The sequence below is a fragment of the Staurois parvus genome, unplaced genomic scaffold, assembly GCF_062004578.1.
Source record: "Staurois parvus isolate SC_StPar_1 unplaced genomic scaffold, SC_StPar_1.0 ptg000410l, whole genome shotgun sequence".
Lineage (NCBI taxonomy): Eukaryota > Metazoa > Chordata > Amphibia > Anura > Ranidae > Staurois > Staurois parvus.
The window spans coordinates 1,531,082-1,545,371 of NW_028318206.1; the positions used below are offsets into that span (position 1 = coordinate 1,531,082).

The window sequence follows — 14,290 nt, forward strand, 5'->3', positions numbered from 1 at the left end:
TGTATATTTCTTGCAGTATGGCAACCATTTAGTATGTGGCTTGTTGTATTATTGGTTGTCATGATTGTCTGTTTATTGTACCGATGACATTTCTATTTATTGCAGTTTAGATGTTGTATAATATATTCCTGTGTAGACATATGTAGTTTTTATTTCTTGTAGTCTATTATTGCAATTTATATATTATAATATATTTGTGTATCTATCTATTTATCATATGTACCCATCTCTCTCTATTCATCAGTTGATCATACCTCTTGACTTACATTTATCTATCTATCTATCTATCTATCTATCTATCTATCTATCTATCTAATGTACCTATCTCTATCTATCTATCTATCTATCTATCTATCTATCTATCTATCTATCTATCTATCTATCGTATATCTATCTATCTATCTATCTATCTATCTATCTATTTTTCTCCTGCATGTATCTCCCCCTATATTATCTCTGGGTGAGGTGTTGGTATTTCTATATAGGATGATGATGTATTCTGATTTATGTGATTTGTAGCAGCTGCACAGCATGCAATGGGTTACGGCGTATTCCTCATCCCTCCCGCTTCTATACGCCTGGAGTAGATAAACAGGTGCGGGAGGGGGTAGCCTGAAGGTACCAGAACACAGAAAGGCCTGGCGAGTGGAGAAGATGGGATCTGTAATAATAGAAGGTGATGGGGTGGCTCAGTAGTCAGTAAGTTGATGGCAGAGGGAAGGTTAGCACAGGGAGGTTGGCTGTTGTACGGAGAGCCCACCGTCTCCTTCCAGTAACCTCCGGACCCCCATAATCAGCATGATTATTAATTATTATTGCCTATGAGCTTGCTAATTAGTTGGCGCTTGGTGTGCATCCATCGGGGGTTTCTGGAGGTGGCAGTGCCAGCAATCCGCGGCGGCTCATTGTAATTCCTAACACCCAGCTGTTGTATTGCTGCCAAGCCAAAATCGCCATGCTGGGTGTTGTGTTCCCCTTGTATGGCACATCTGGTGCCGGTTGACACTGAGTTTCAGGTGTCGAAATGTCTAAGGGGCCATTTACATTTGTGCAGTAATGCAAGTGAGTTGCATTAAACGCAGTCCATTGAAATCAATGGGTTTCCGAAGCACCAAAACGTCCTAAAAATCGGACTGGTCACAGAACATTTGCCTTAATGCACCTGGACACACTATGGTATGTTGCACATTCCCCCAATGCAGAGATGTTAATCGGCCCCTCATATTACCACTGTGGTTATTATACCACAAGAACCAATCAAAAATAAAGGTAATAAAAAGAGTTTGAATCTGACTGATTGTCAGGAGGCAAGACAGGCAGTTGTTATTTCAGATGCTAGTAAAAAAAAAAAAAAAACATTGCTGGCATCTAGATGTGTGGTAATTGTGTATTGAAGGAAACCTGTACTGAGAAATGTATGTAGGATGTCATCATCAGGGATGTAGGTAAAGAGGGGGATATGGGGGTCCAAACCCCCCTTTCCTCCCCAGAGCGTCCATCCATAAAGCAGGCTGCCGAACACTAGGCTGCACATACAGTATACAATTTTCTTGTACAATTTTCCTTTACATTTATCAAAACCATATATTATTAGGTCACACCTAAACACTTTCAAATTGTATGCAATCAGGCAGACCCTTGCACTACATAGTTAGGTGTATCTAAAGGACGTTGAATACGAAAATTGTATATGTAGGGCCAGCTTTAAAGGGATGGGAGCCACACAGCCCGGCATCCTTTCAGCAGCCTGCATCCTCCATGGATGGACAGCTTAGCCTGGAGAGAGGAGGCGAGGAAACCGATTGGCCGCAAGGACAGCCAAACCTTTAACTCTGACTACTGGACACACAGCACAGGCTGCATGGTGCAGGGAGCTGGAGAAAGAAGATAAAGTTGCATAAAGACTTAGGAGAACATTCTGTACAGCAAGAGAAGCTGAGAAAGCCATAGGGTGGGCTATGCTCTGCGTGAAAGAGAGAATCCCAGAGAGCCTGAAGGGTGGCCAGTATGGTTTATGCTCCTGATCACTGTATGCAGGGCTGTGTATGACATACCCCTGGCCACTGCACTCTATACACTGGGCTGTATAGGGCATGGTACTGATCACTGCATTCTGGGTTGTGTGTGGCATAATCCTGACCACTGCACTCAGTACACTGGGCTGTATGACATGTTCAAGGTCACTGCACTCTGTATGCTGGTATGTTGGACAGTATAAGACATACTCCTGACCACTATACAGTGAGCTATATATGACATACTGTATATGATAAACTCCTGACCATTGCACTCTGTTCACTGGACTGTATATAGCATAACTCTGACTTCTGCACTCTGTACACTGGGCTGTGTATGACATATTCCTGGCCACTGCACGCTGTGTACCGGGCTGTATATGACGTGTTCCAGATCACTCCAGTCTGTATGCTGGACAGTATAAGACATGCTCCTGACCACTGTACAGTGAGCTATATATGACATACTCCTTACTACTGCACTCTGTACCTTGGGCTACATATGACATACCTACGGTGCATATGACATACTCCTTCCCATTGAATTCTGTACCGTGGATTGTAAAATACATACTCCTACCACTGCACTTTGTACCATGGGCTGTATATTATAAACTCCTGACCACTGCACTCTGTACACTGTTCTGTATATGACATGTTCCAGACCGCTACACTCTGTATGCTGGGATGCTGGACACTATAAGACATTGGACACTATAAGATATACTCCTGACCACTGTGCTATACATGACATACTCCAGACCACTGTACACTGGGATATAAATTACATACTCCTGACCACTGTACACTGGGCTTTACATGACATACTCCTGACCACTGTACACAGGGCTATACATGACATGCTCCTGACCCACTGCACACTGGGCTATACATGACATAATCCTGACCACTGTACACTGGGCTATACATGACATACTCCTGAACACTGTACACTGGACTATACATTACAAGCTCCTGACCACTGTACTCTGGGCTTTACATGACATACTCCTGAACACTGGGCTATACATGACATACTCCTGACCACTGTACACTGGACTATACATTACAAGCTCCTGACCACTGTACTCTGGGCTTTACATGACATACTCCTGAACACTGGGCTTTACATGACATACTCCTGAACACTGCACTCTGTATGCAGGGCTGTGTATGACATACTCCTGACTCCTCTACTCTTTATGCTATATTATACAACAATTGCTAAGCAGTCACTATGTCAATGACATTCTTCTCCAAGGTATGCTGTGTGCAGAAAAGCATATGTATATTAATGCAAATCTGAAGTGATGACTTCTCTTCTCGCCTCATCACCTGTATGATGTCAGTGACCTGGAAGGTATTACAGTCAGAGACATCTATCATTTTCAGAATGAAGTCAGCAATGTGACCCTCCATTATTTCACTGCAGCTGTGCTTTCATTTCTCTCCATCCTTTGCCCCATGTACAGGCAGGTACAGGTCCCTTGGCCTTCCTAAAGCAGCTTTTTATTACCCCCAATGATAAGCGCCCAATTTGTGGATCCCCGTACATTACTGCAGCCTCTTGCCTTATGTGGCAGCCCAGGGAGGCCATGGAATTTTCATTGTGGTGGTAATGATGATGTTTTTTTATTATGTATTACAGCTGTGAATGGTAATCGTATATAAGATTCTGGTACAATCCATGACTCTTGTAGGATCATTGACCCCAGAGTCCTCCTATACAGCTGTGCCTGTTCCAGCCATGTGTATGTTGGAGCTGCAATCCTGTATGGACATGTATGCCTTTTCTTACAGTTCTCCTCATATACGATTGTTATACGTTGATGTTATGTCTTTCACTTGCAGTAGATAGGTGTGATCAGGGCCAGATTTCAATGTTGCCAACATAGGCTGTGGCTTAGGGCAGCAGGGGTGCCAGGGGCAGCACACATTGACACTGGCCATTAATACACTCCCTGTATAATAAAAGGTTGCAGACTGACGCCCTGCCTGCCGGTCTACTCTACATGGGTCCTCCTTGTTGCTGCCTCTGAACAGTCGGTATATTTTTGTTGGTTGCATAATGTACTGTGGGCTGACAGCTCACCCAGTACAGGTTCAAACTGGTAACCGAATTGGGCCGCCATTTGCCTGCTGGTATAGTCTTTGGTTCTAGGTGCTAATGTGGAGGATTCAAACTGTCTCTTAGTTCACAGCCTTAAAGTAGAAGGAAAGACAAAACTTTTTGTTTTCAGTTTTGGATAGAATGGAAATGGACTGGACCTCCTGTCAGGTTTTTATTGCTGTTCCTGACTCCATTAGTGGGTTGTCACAAAAAGAGGTATAGAGGAGAAATCACCCAATCGGGATACTAGTTCGCACCACCCAATCGGGATACTAGTTCTGGAACCCTTGGTGACAGCTAGAGATGAACGTGGACCTCCTCCGAACTCATCCTTAGAGCCTTAAAATATAACGAAAGGCAAAACTTTCTGTCTTCAGTTTTGGATAGAATGGAGATGGACCGGACCTCCTGTCAGGTTTTTATTGCTGTTCCTGACTCCATTAGTGGGTTGTCACAAGAAGAGGAATAGAGGAGAAATCACTCAATGGGGATTCTAGTTCTGGAACCCTTGGTGACAGCTAGAGATGAACATGGGCCTCCTCCGAACTCATCCTTAGAGCCTTAAACTATAACGAAAGGCAAACCTTTTTGTTTTCAGTTTTGGATAGAATGGAGATGGACCGGACCTCCTGTCAGGTTTCTATTTCTGTTCCTGACTCCATTAGTGGGTTGTCACAAGAAAAGGAATAGAGGAGAAATCACTCAATGGGGATACTAGTTCTGGAACCCTTGGTGACAACTAGAGATGAACTTGGGCCTCCTCTGAACTCATCTTTATCTGAACTTTGTAAGTCTAATCAGCTGCGAGGATGGTCATTCCCCACCCTGCAGCACACATAGCTGGTGGCTTCAGGACCCTTTATATAGACACAATGCCAAATGTAACACAGTGGCTGAGTGGTTGCGCTTCTTCCTGGCAGCACTAGGGTTGACGATTGGAATCCTAACCACGGCACCACCTGCCCGGTGTTTGCATGTTCTCCCTGTGCCTGCATGGGTTTCCTCTGGTTACTCCGGTTTCCTCCCACACTCCAAAGACATGCTTGTAGGTAAATTGGCTCCTGTCTAAATTGGCTAGTATGTGTATGTGTGAATGTAAGTTAGGGACCTTCGATTGTACGCTCCTTGAGGGTTAGGGACTGATGTGAATGTACAATATATATGTAAAGTGCTGCGTAAATTGACAGCACTATATAAGTACCTGTAATAAATGAATGTAGTCATTGGCCTGCAGCTGATTGGACTTCTGGTTACTTAGATGCCCTTTAATGGACACATACACAAATCTAGTCAATGTCATTGGCCTGCAGCAGATTGGTCTTGGAAGTTTGAATAGAAGCAAGTTCAGAGGATACCCAAAATTGTCTTTAGTGACAACCAGAAAATCCCTCACTTTGAATGGATTTCCTCTCTCTCTTCCTGTTTTGGCTACGGGACAGCAAGTGAAGGGAAATCTCCCCAAAGAGATACAGATGGAAAAAAAAACTGACAGGGGGGTTAAACCCCCCCTAGAGGCTCATTTACAGCTGTGTTGCCCTCTGAAGAGTGATCTATGATGGTTTGCTTTTTAGAGGGTGTTTGACAGGTGCTTGGGAAGTGTCATGTCACATTCTCGCCACTTGTTTTAACCCTGTAAAGTCTGCACCACTACCATGTATATTGCACGCAGTTGCAGTTTGGCCCCAATTTTTGCCATGGCATGTGAACAAACCTGTCTGGCTGCCGTTTAAGGGGGAAGGGGCAATTGGGGAATGTTACAACCATGGCTCAACAGCCTATTTTTACCACCTCCTGACTGCAAGTGTTTAAGCTCACTATACAATCTAACTGTGCGATCTCTTTACAATCAACGTTAGCTCTACCAAAGCTATGTAATTGAAGGTCCTGTTTAAACTATTTAAAGTGTTGCTAAACCCAGGACCTTGCATTCAGAACATGGAAATGCAATTATTTTAGTAAATATAAACTGCTAAATACCTTTTCTTATCAGCCGTATATAGCAGTCTTGTGACTTCTATCAGTGTCCGGCAGAGCACTGGCTAATGCTTGTGGGTGGAGTTTTCAATCTTCTCTCACTGTCCTATGAGTCTGTAGGACCCCCGACCCTCCGTCTGGACAGCACTGATTGGCCCTGTGCCGATCACATGCACTCCCCCAAGAAAAAGAAAAAACACTCTAGCAATACACATCAAACTGAGCATGTGCAGCTGGCCCCCAAGGCTCTGTTCTATCAGCAGATGGACTGGGGACAGTAGAAGGGGAGGATCAGAGAAGACACGATCAAATATCTTTTTTACACAATGTGAAGGGTTAACCCCTTAGGTTCCACAGTGAGGATAACAAGCATGCTTTACTGCATATACAGACTAATTTAACTGTTTTGGGTTTAGTAGCACTTTAAGCAATCTGTATCCAATCAGGGAGATCCTTTCCTGAATAAGCCGCCTTAACATAATGCACGTCACCACATGTCCTAATGCACCTCAACACATGTCCTAATGCACGTCAACACATGTCCTAATGCACGTCAACACATGTTCTAATGCACGTCAACACATGTTCTAATGCATGTCAACCAGGGGCGGACTGACCAATTGGGTACTCAGGCACTGCCCGAGGGCCCAGGGTCAGTAGAGGGCCCCATGAGATGCCCCTGGTACCTTTCATAGGCTTTCTTGGGTGTAGTTTGAGTGTGGGTGAGGACACAGGGGCCCCATGATCCCCTATTGCCCGGGAGCCCCATGAGTTGTCAGTCCGCCCCTGATGTCAACACATGTCCTAATGCACGTCAACACATGTCCTAATGCACGTCAACACATGTCCTAAAGCACATCAACACATGTTCTAATGCACGTCAACACGTCCTAATGCAAGTCAGCACATGTTCTAATGCACGTCAACACATGTCCTAATGCACGTCAACACATGTCCTAATGCACGTACATTAACCACAATGGATCACTTTAGTGTGAATGGGCCCTAAAATAAAAAAGGCAGAATGGAGGAACCCACATATGGATTGCATTGTTTTTTATGGAGGAACCCACATATGGATTGCATTGTTTTTTATGGAGGAACCCACATATGGATTGCATTGTTTTTTATGGAGGAACCCACATATGGATTGCATTGTTTTTTGTGGAGGAACCCACATATGTATTGCATTGTTTTGTGTGGAGGAACCCACATATGGATTGCATTGTTTTTTATGGAGGAACCCACATACGGATTGCATTGTTTTGTGTGAAGGAACCCACATACGGATTGCATTGTTTTGTGTGGAGGAACCCACATACGGATTGCATTGTTTTGTGTGGAGGAACCCACATACGGATTGCATTGTTTTGTGTGGAGGAACCCACATACGGATTGCATTGTTTTGTATGGAGGAACCCATCCGGATTCTATAGAGATTGCAGCTACTGGGGACCTGTGGCCTGGTTGTCACAGCTTGTTGGTGTTGCTATTGGCCCCTGTCCTTAGCATAGGCTTGCTGGTATTTTTAGTCCTCCGGTCACCTCACCATGGCATGGTGGGTGCACCGTGGTCACAGAAGGGTGTCCATGGCCGGATGCCGCAGGGCGTGGATGGAAGACATGTACCAGCTCCAGCTACTCAGCAAGCCCGGGGCGGCGAGCCATCGGAGCGGCTAGTGCTGATCGCTCCCTTCCTGGATGAATGATCTTCACTGGGAGTTACTGCAGCCTGACTGGGCTCGGCAAATAGAGCAATTAAAAGAGCCTGTGATAATGACCAGCAGCCCCATCATGAGCTAACGATCCAGGCACAGGCCTCGTCCTGGGGGGTCATTAGATGATCAGTGCTCAGGCACTGGGCGACATGAATGGAGGCGATTGGACGGTGCGCTCGTATTGTAACGCAACTCAGCAAAGCTCTGTGTCTTGGCCGGATATGAACCTGTACTAGGGGAAGGACAGCTACATTCATACAGCCAAACGGGCGGCCGGCGGCAAGAATTAGTACATTTCTGCTGGTGGCTGTACATGCTGCCTGCATGCGACCAGATCTGTACTCTGTATACATCAATGGCCAGCACCTCATCTTCATGTGAATACAGGTGAATAGAGCCTCCGACCAACCCTGGGTGCAGACAGTGTGCGTCCAAGTATAATAAAAACATAGAAACTCGCACTAAAGGTGAAAACCATATCAATACTGGTCACTATCAATATATTGATGTGCAGCGCTAATATAAATGTGTGTTATAATCAATAATGACCAGTGTGATTGTAAAAAAGAAAGGAAACATCATAAAAAGAAACAGGGAATTGTGAGTATGCCAATGAAGAAACAAAATGAACGGTTTAACAAATGAAAAAATATAAAAGTCCTCTAAATATTATAATAGTCCCAAAAATAGTGATGTGATCAAATCAATAAAATGTAGTGACTTCAGTACTGCACCTCCACCATAATGCACTCACCAGAAGTCAGTAGCAAGCAAGCCCAGAGCGGAATGACACTATTTATTTTATTATTTATTTCAGGTACTTTTATAGCGCCATCAATTTACGCAGCACTTTACATATATATTGTACATTCACATTAGTCCCTAACCCTCAAGGGGTGTACAATCTAAGGTCTCTAACTTACATTCATACATACACATACTAGGGACAATTTAGAAAGGATCCAATTAACCTACGCAGGCACAGGGAGAACATGCAAATTCCAGGGAGGTGGTGCCGTGGCTTGGGATTCGAACTAATGACCAGGGGCGGACTGACCATTTGAGCATTCGGGCACTGCCCGAGGGCCCGGGGTCAGTAGGGGGCCCCATGAAATGCCCCTGGTACCTTTTATAGACTTTTTTGGGTTTACTTTGAGTGTGGGCAAGGATACAGGGGCCCCATGATCCCCTATTGCCTGGGGGCCCCATGAGTTGTCAGTCCGCCCCTGCTAATGACCCTAGTACTGCCAGGCGGAAGTGCTAACCATTTAGCCACTGTGCTGCCCTAAGGGGTGTTCCTGCTTGTTCCGGTGACCCGGTTCAAGGTGGGATCTCTCCAGAAGCCAGTGATACACCGAATGAACAATCAAAAGTAGAGTAGCCAAGTCTCCATCTCCAGCCTACGGTGAACCAAGGAAAGGGATTCGTCCTAGAGGGCAAGCTCATAGACCAAGCCCGAAGAAAGTATCATAAAGTGTAGTATGTTTTATTAAAAAGATAGCAACCACATGGAGCATAAAATCATCAATGGATAAAATGCACTTACAAAGATGGCCGCCGGACCATCACGTGGACACGGCGGCGTGACGCGTTTCATGCGCACGCGCATTCTCAAAGGGATCTACCAGGTGCTGCTGCTCAAGTGTAACCTGCTAATACATGAAAAGAAAACTATATACACAGAGCTCAACAGTATAACTGAACCTTATCTGTTCAGTTGTCTGTCTCTGGGGACACCCAGTGGGAGAGGCGAAACACGTTGGTCGGAGCTTCTGGTTTCCAGTGGAGTGCACATGGAACGGCAGTGTTTTCGGACCACAACCCAGCTGCCCATCAGGTTTTATAGTTAAAGTGGATTTTTTTTAATGAAAAAGTAAGGGTAAATCTACAACCTATTTTTATAAAGTCATTACTACACTATGAGGGTTCCCCCTTCCCCTCTGGTGTTTGTCTGAAGCACCAGCTTATTAATTACTATTCTCTATACTACTGAATACTTGGAGGAGAACGGAGAACAAGTGGAATGGAAGGAGATATTCCTCACCAGAAGGAGCGGTTTTTGACTCTTTTGCTTACAACAAGGGGTCCACCTTGTCTGGTGGGGGGGGGGGTCACAAGAGGGGGCACTGATCAAGGATCACATTTTGAGCATGAAGTCACTTTTCATGGTTTGCAGAGCACACAGCACTTTATTGGAAAGGATACGATAGTGAATTGGAAGAAGTTTATCACAAAACTGGACATTTTATGGACACTTTTTAATTTAATAATAGGGTTCAGTTATACTGTTGAGCGCTGTGTATATAACTTTCATTTCAGTGTGCGTCCAAGGTCCCCATTTCTGCAAGTTCAGATGCTTGTATGAATGAGTGTTGCTGCGTCCAGAGTCGCTGTTTTTCAGACTATCCACAGATATGCACCCGTGTGAATGTAATCTAAGAAGGCTGATTTAACATACGTCCTAAAGAGAATGCTAGTTTTCCGGCTGCTTTTTTCTTTAGCACTTTTTGAGCTGCTGACCGAGACTAAGGATGCAGAGTATGAGTGCTGACTGATTTCACTTGTCCTGTGTTAGTGATTCAACATAAAGAAGCAACTAGCATTTTTAATGGCTGCGCATATCTCTACGGATGTAAAAGGTAACTACTTTTGTGGGAAAAAATAGCAAAAAAAAAAAAAAGACATATTTATAAATACACTACTCAAAAAAATTAAAGGAACACTTTGAAAACACATCAGAAATCAATGGGGAAAAATCTCCTGCTGGATATCTATACTGATATGGACTGGGTAATGTGTTAGGAACGTAAGAATGCTCCATTGTTTGATGGAAATGAAAATGATCAACCTACAGAGGACTGAATTCAAAGACACCCCGAAAATCAATGTTACATGGGCTTCCCGGTAATGTGAGCACTGTGCTTGTCATCCCACCGGCTGCTGATCATAAACAGTGACCAGGATCTCTGTGTTAAAGCCCACCACTGCTGGCACATACACTGCTCAAGAAAATGAAAGGAACACCTTGAAAACACATGAGATCTCAATGGGGAAAAATCTCCTGCTGGATATCTATAATTATATGGACTGGGTAATGTGTTAGGAACGTAGGGATGCCCCATTGTTTGATGGAAATGAAAATTATCAACCTACAGAGGGCTGAATTCAAAGACACCCCGAAAATAAAAGTGAAAAATGATGCAGCAAGCAAGTCCATTTTGCTGAAATTTGAGTGCAGCAACTCAGAATGGTTCTCAGTAGTTTGTATGGCCCCCACGTGCTTGTATACAGGGGTGGACTGACAACTCATGGGGCCCCTGGGCAATAGGGGATCATGGGGCCCCTGTGTCCTTGCCCAAACTCAAAAAAGCCTATGAAAAAGGTACCAGGGGCATCTCAAGGGGCCCCCTACTGACCCCGGGCCCTCGGGCAGTGCCCGAGTTTCCAAATGGTCAGTCCGCCCCTGCTTGTATGCATGCCTGACAACATTGGGGCATGCTCCTAATGAGACGATGGATGGTGTCCTGGGGTATTTCCTCCCAGATCTGGACCAGGGCATCCCTGAGCTCCTGGACAGTCTGAGAAGCAACCTGGTGGTGTCGGATGGATCAAAACATGATATCCCAGAAGTGTTCTATTGGATTTAGGTACGGTGAGCATGGGGGCCATTCAATCGTATCAATTCCTTCATCCTCCAGAAACTTCCTGCATACTCTCGCCACATGAGGCTGGGCATTGTCGTGCACCAGGAGGAACCCAGGACCCACTGCATCAGCGTAGGGTCTGACAATGGGTCCAAGGATTTCATCCCGATACCTAATGGCAGTCAGGGTGCCATTGTCTAGACTGTAGAGGTCTGTGTGTCTCTCCATAGATATGCCTCCCCAGACCATCACTGACCCACCACCAAAACGGTCATGCTGAACGATTTAGAGGCAGCATAATGTTCTCCACGGCTTCTTCAGACCCTTTCATGTCTGTCACATGTGCTCAGGGTGAACCTGATCTCATCTCTGAAAAGCACAGGACGCCAGTGGCGGACCTGCCAATTCTGGTGTTCAGTGGCAAATGTAAATCAGTGCAGGGCAGTGAGCACAGGGCCCACTAGAGGATGTTGGTCCCTCAAGCCACCCTCATGAAGTCTGTTTCTGATTGTTTGATCAGAGACATTCACACCAGTGGCCTGCTGGAGGTCATTTTGTAGGGCTCTGGCAATGCTCATCATGGTCCTCCTTGCATAAAGGAGCAGATACCGGTCCTGCTGATGGGTTAAGAACCGTCTACAGCCCTGTCCAGCTCTCCCAGAGTAACTGCCTGTCTCCTGGAATCTCCTCCATGCTCTTGAGACTGTGCTGAGAGACACAGCAAACCTTCTGGCAATGACACATATTGATGTGCCATCCTGGAGGAGTTGCACTGCCTGTGCAACCTCTGTAGGGTCCAGATATCGCCTCATGCTACCAGTAATGACACTGACCCTAGCCAAATGCAAAACTAATGGAAAACAGTCAGAAAAGATGATTCGGGAAAAAAAATGTCAGTGGCCTCCACCTGTAAAACCATTCCTGTTTTGGAGGTTGTCTCATTGTTGCCCATCTAGTACATCTGTTCATTTCATTAACACCAAAGCAGCTGAAACTGATTAACAACCCCCTCTGCTATTTAACTGACCAGATCAATATCCCAGGAGTTTCATTGACTTGATGCTAGACTCTGATTAAAAGTGTTCATTTAATTTTTTCGAGCAGTGTATATATATGTATTTACACACACATATATCATAAACAATTGCAACCCAAGTCATATAGTAATTAAATGTAATTAAAAGTGACCCTTCCTTTTCAATCTGCAGCGCTGTGATCTTCTGTATAATGCAATGCAATATGGCTACCTGGAGGCCTTCTGTACATAGATGGTATATAGAACGCCCCCTGAAAATGTCATTTTCTGCTCGTGTGATTGGCTCACTGATTTTCCAAGAAGTCGGCACTAAGATACAAGTCAGATTTTTGGCATCCCCTTTAACAAAAATGTAATTTTTGGCGAGATACTCCCAAAAGGAAATCATGTCTTAGCCGTGGCTCACACTGGATCTGAATCATGCGACTTCACTTAAAGTTGCATGTCAGTGCAACTTGGAAGACATCTGTGCGACTTCATACACCGATGTCTATGCAAGTCGCACCTGAAATCACAAAAAATTGTGCAGGAACTATTTTCAAAATCGGTGCGACTCCAACATCAAAGTCAAAGTCACTCCTATTTGAACGGTTCCATTTCGGACAATAGGGTGCGACTTGTCAGATGATTTGGGGAAAAGGGATGCAGACCCTGCCACTTTCCTCATTAGAACCCCGCAGGTGCAGCAGCTGATTGATAATTATAAAACCACTTCCATGCAGAATCAATATGCACATGGACATAGACGCACAAACAGCTTTTTCTTCAGAATAACAAAAGGTAGGAATCTGCAACAAAGTGTGTTAAAATCTTTGAAATGTACATAGATCACCCAGAGGGGAATGTTTTTTTTTTCATGAAATATGACATGTCTGTTTTTTCTTCGTTTGGCCTCATTCACATGAATATACTACAGCATACACCCGTGCGAGAGCCGCGTTGTGTGCATTTGGCCTCATTGCACCTGCACGGCTGTCCAATTAGAAGCAGTGGCTGTGTCCGTGCAGCCGCTGCATCCCACTAGACACCATTGGGACTGACTGTTTAAAAGGTTTAAAGGATCAGCATGACAGCCAGGCAACTGTCATTGTTATATGGAGACGTTGGCATTGGCTTTCATATATTTGTGATGAAAGGTTTCCTTTGAACAGATTCCACAGGAAGGGTGAATCATCTTTCACAAGACGAGTATTTCCTTATGTCCCCAAAGTGTCACCCACTTCCAGAAGATAAAAGGAGAAACATCCTAAAACATTTCACACAGTTTTTTGTTTACAGCAGACTGCTGATGTTCATTTCTTGTCAACGACTTAAAAAATTGCAGGTAAAAGTTAAAGAACAAGTATTTTAAAACTTGGAACTTGCTAAAAATATTGACTACTCCTGGAAGAGTTAATTCCCTAGCATAGCTCTCCTTCCTTGCATGTCATGGCCCTCTCCTCTTCTGGGAGTGTCTAAATATGGTCTCTGCTGGCCCAGCTCCTCTGGTCCTCCCCCCCCCTCCCTACACAACCTTTTGGCCTCATACACACTGGACATTTTTTCGGCTGCTCCTAGGGTTTATTTTTATTATTTTTATATTTTATTTTAAATTTTTACTTTTTAGTTTTATTATTTTGTATCTTTATTATTTTTATTATTATTATCTTTTTATATATTTTACTTTTTTAAAAAAAAAAAGTATTTTATTGTTAATTTTTAATTTCAATTTTATATTTATTTTTTATATTTTCCATTAGATTGTATCACATTATACCTTTTCATTATTTAATTTTTTCATATGTCATTTATTCT

The 14,290-nt window shown here is 44.1% G+C and overlaps 1 protein-coding gene across 2 annotated transcripts in view; it reads left to right on the plus strand.

Annotated features, from left to right (window-relative positions):
* Positions 1-14,290, plus strand: part of MAPK8IP1 (mitogen-activated protein kinase 8 interacting protein 1) — a 136,201-nt gene that overhangs the window by 535 nt on the left and 121,376 nt on the right. The window lies entirely within an intron of this gene.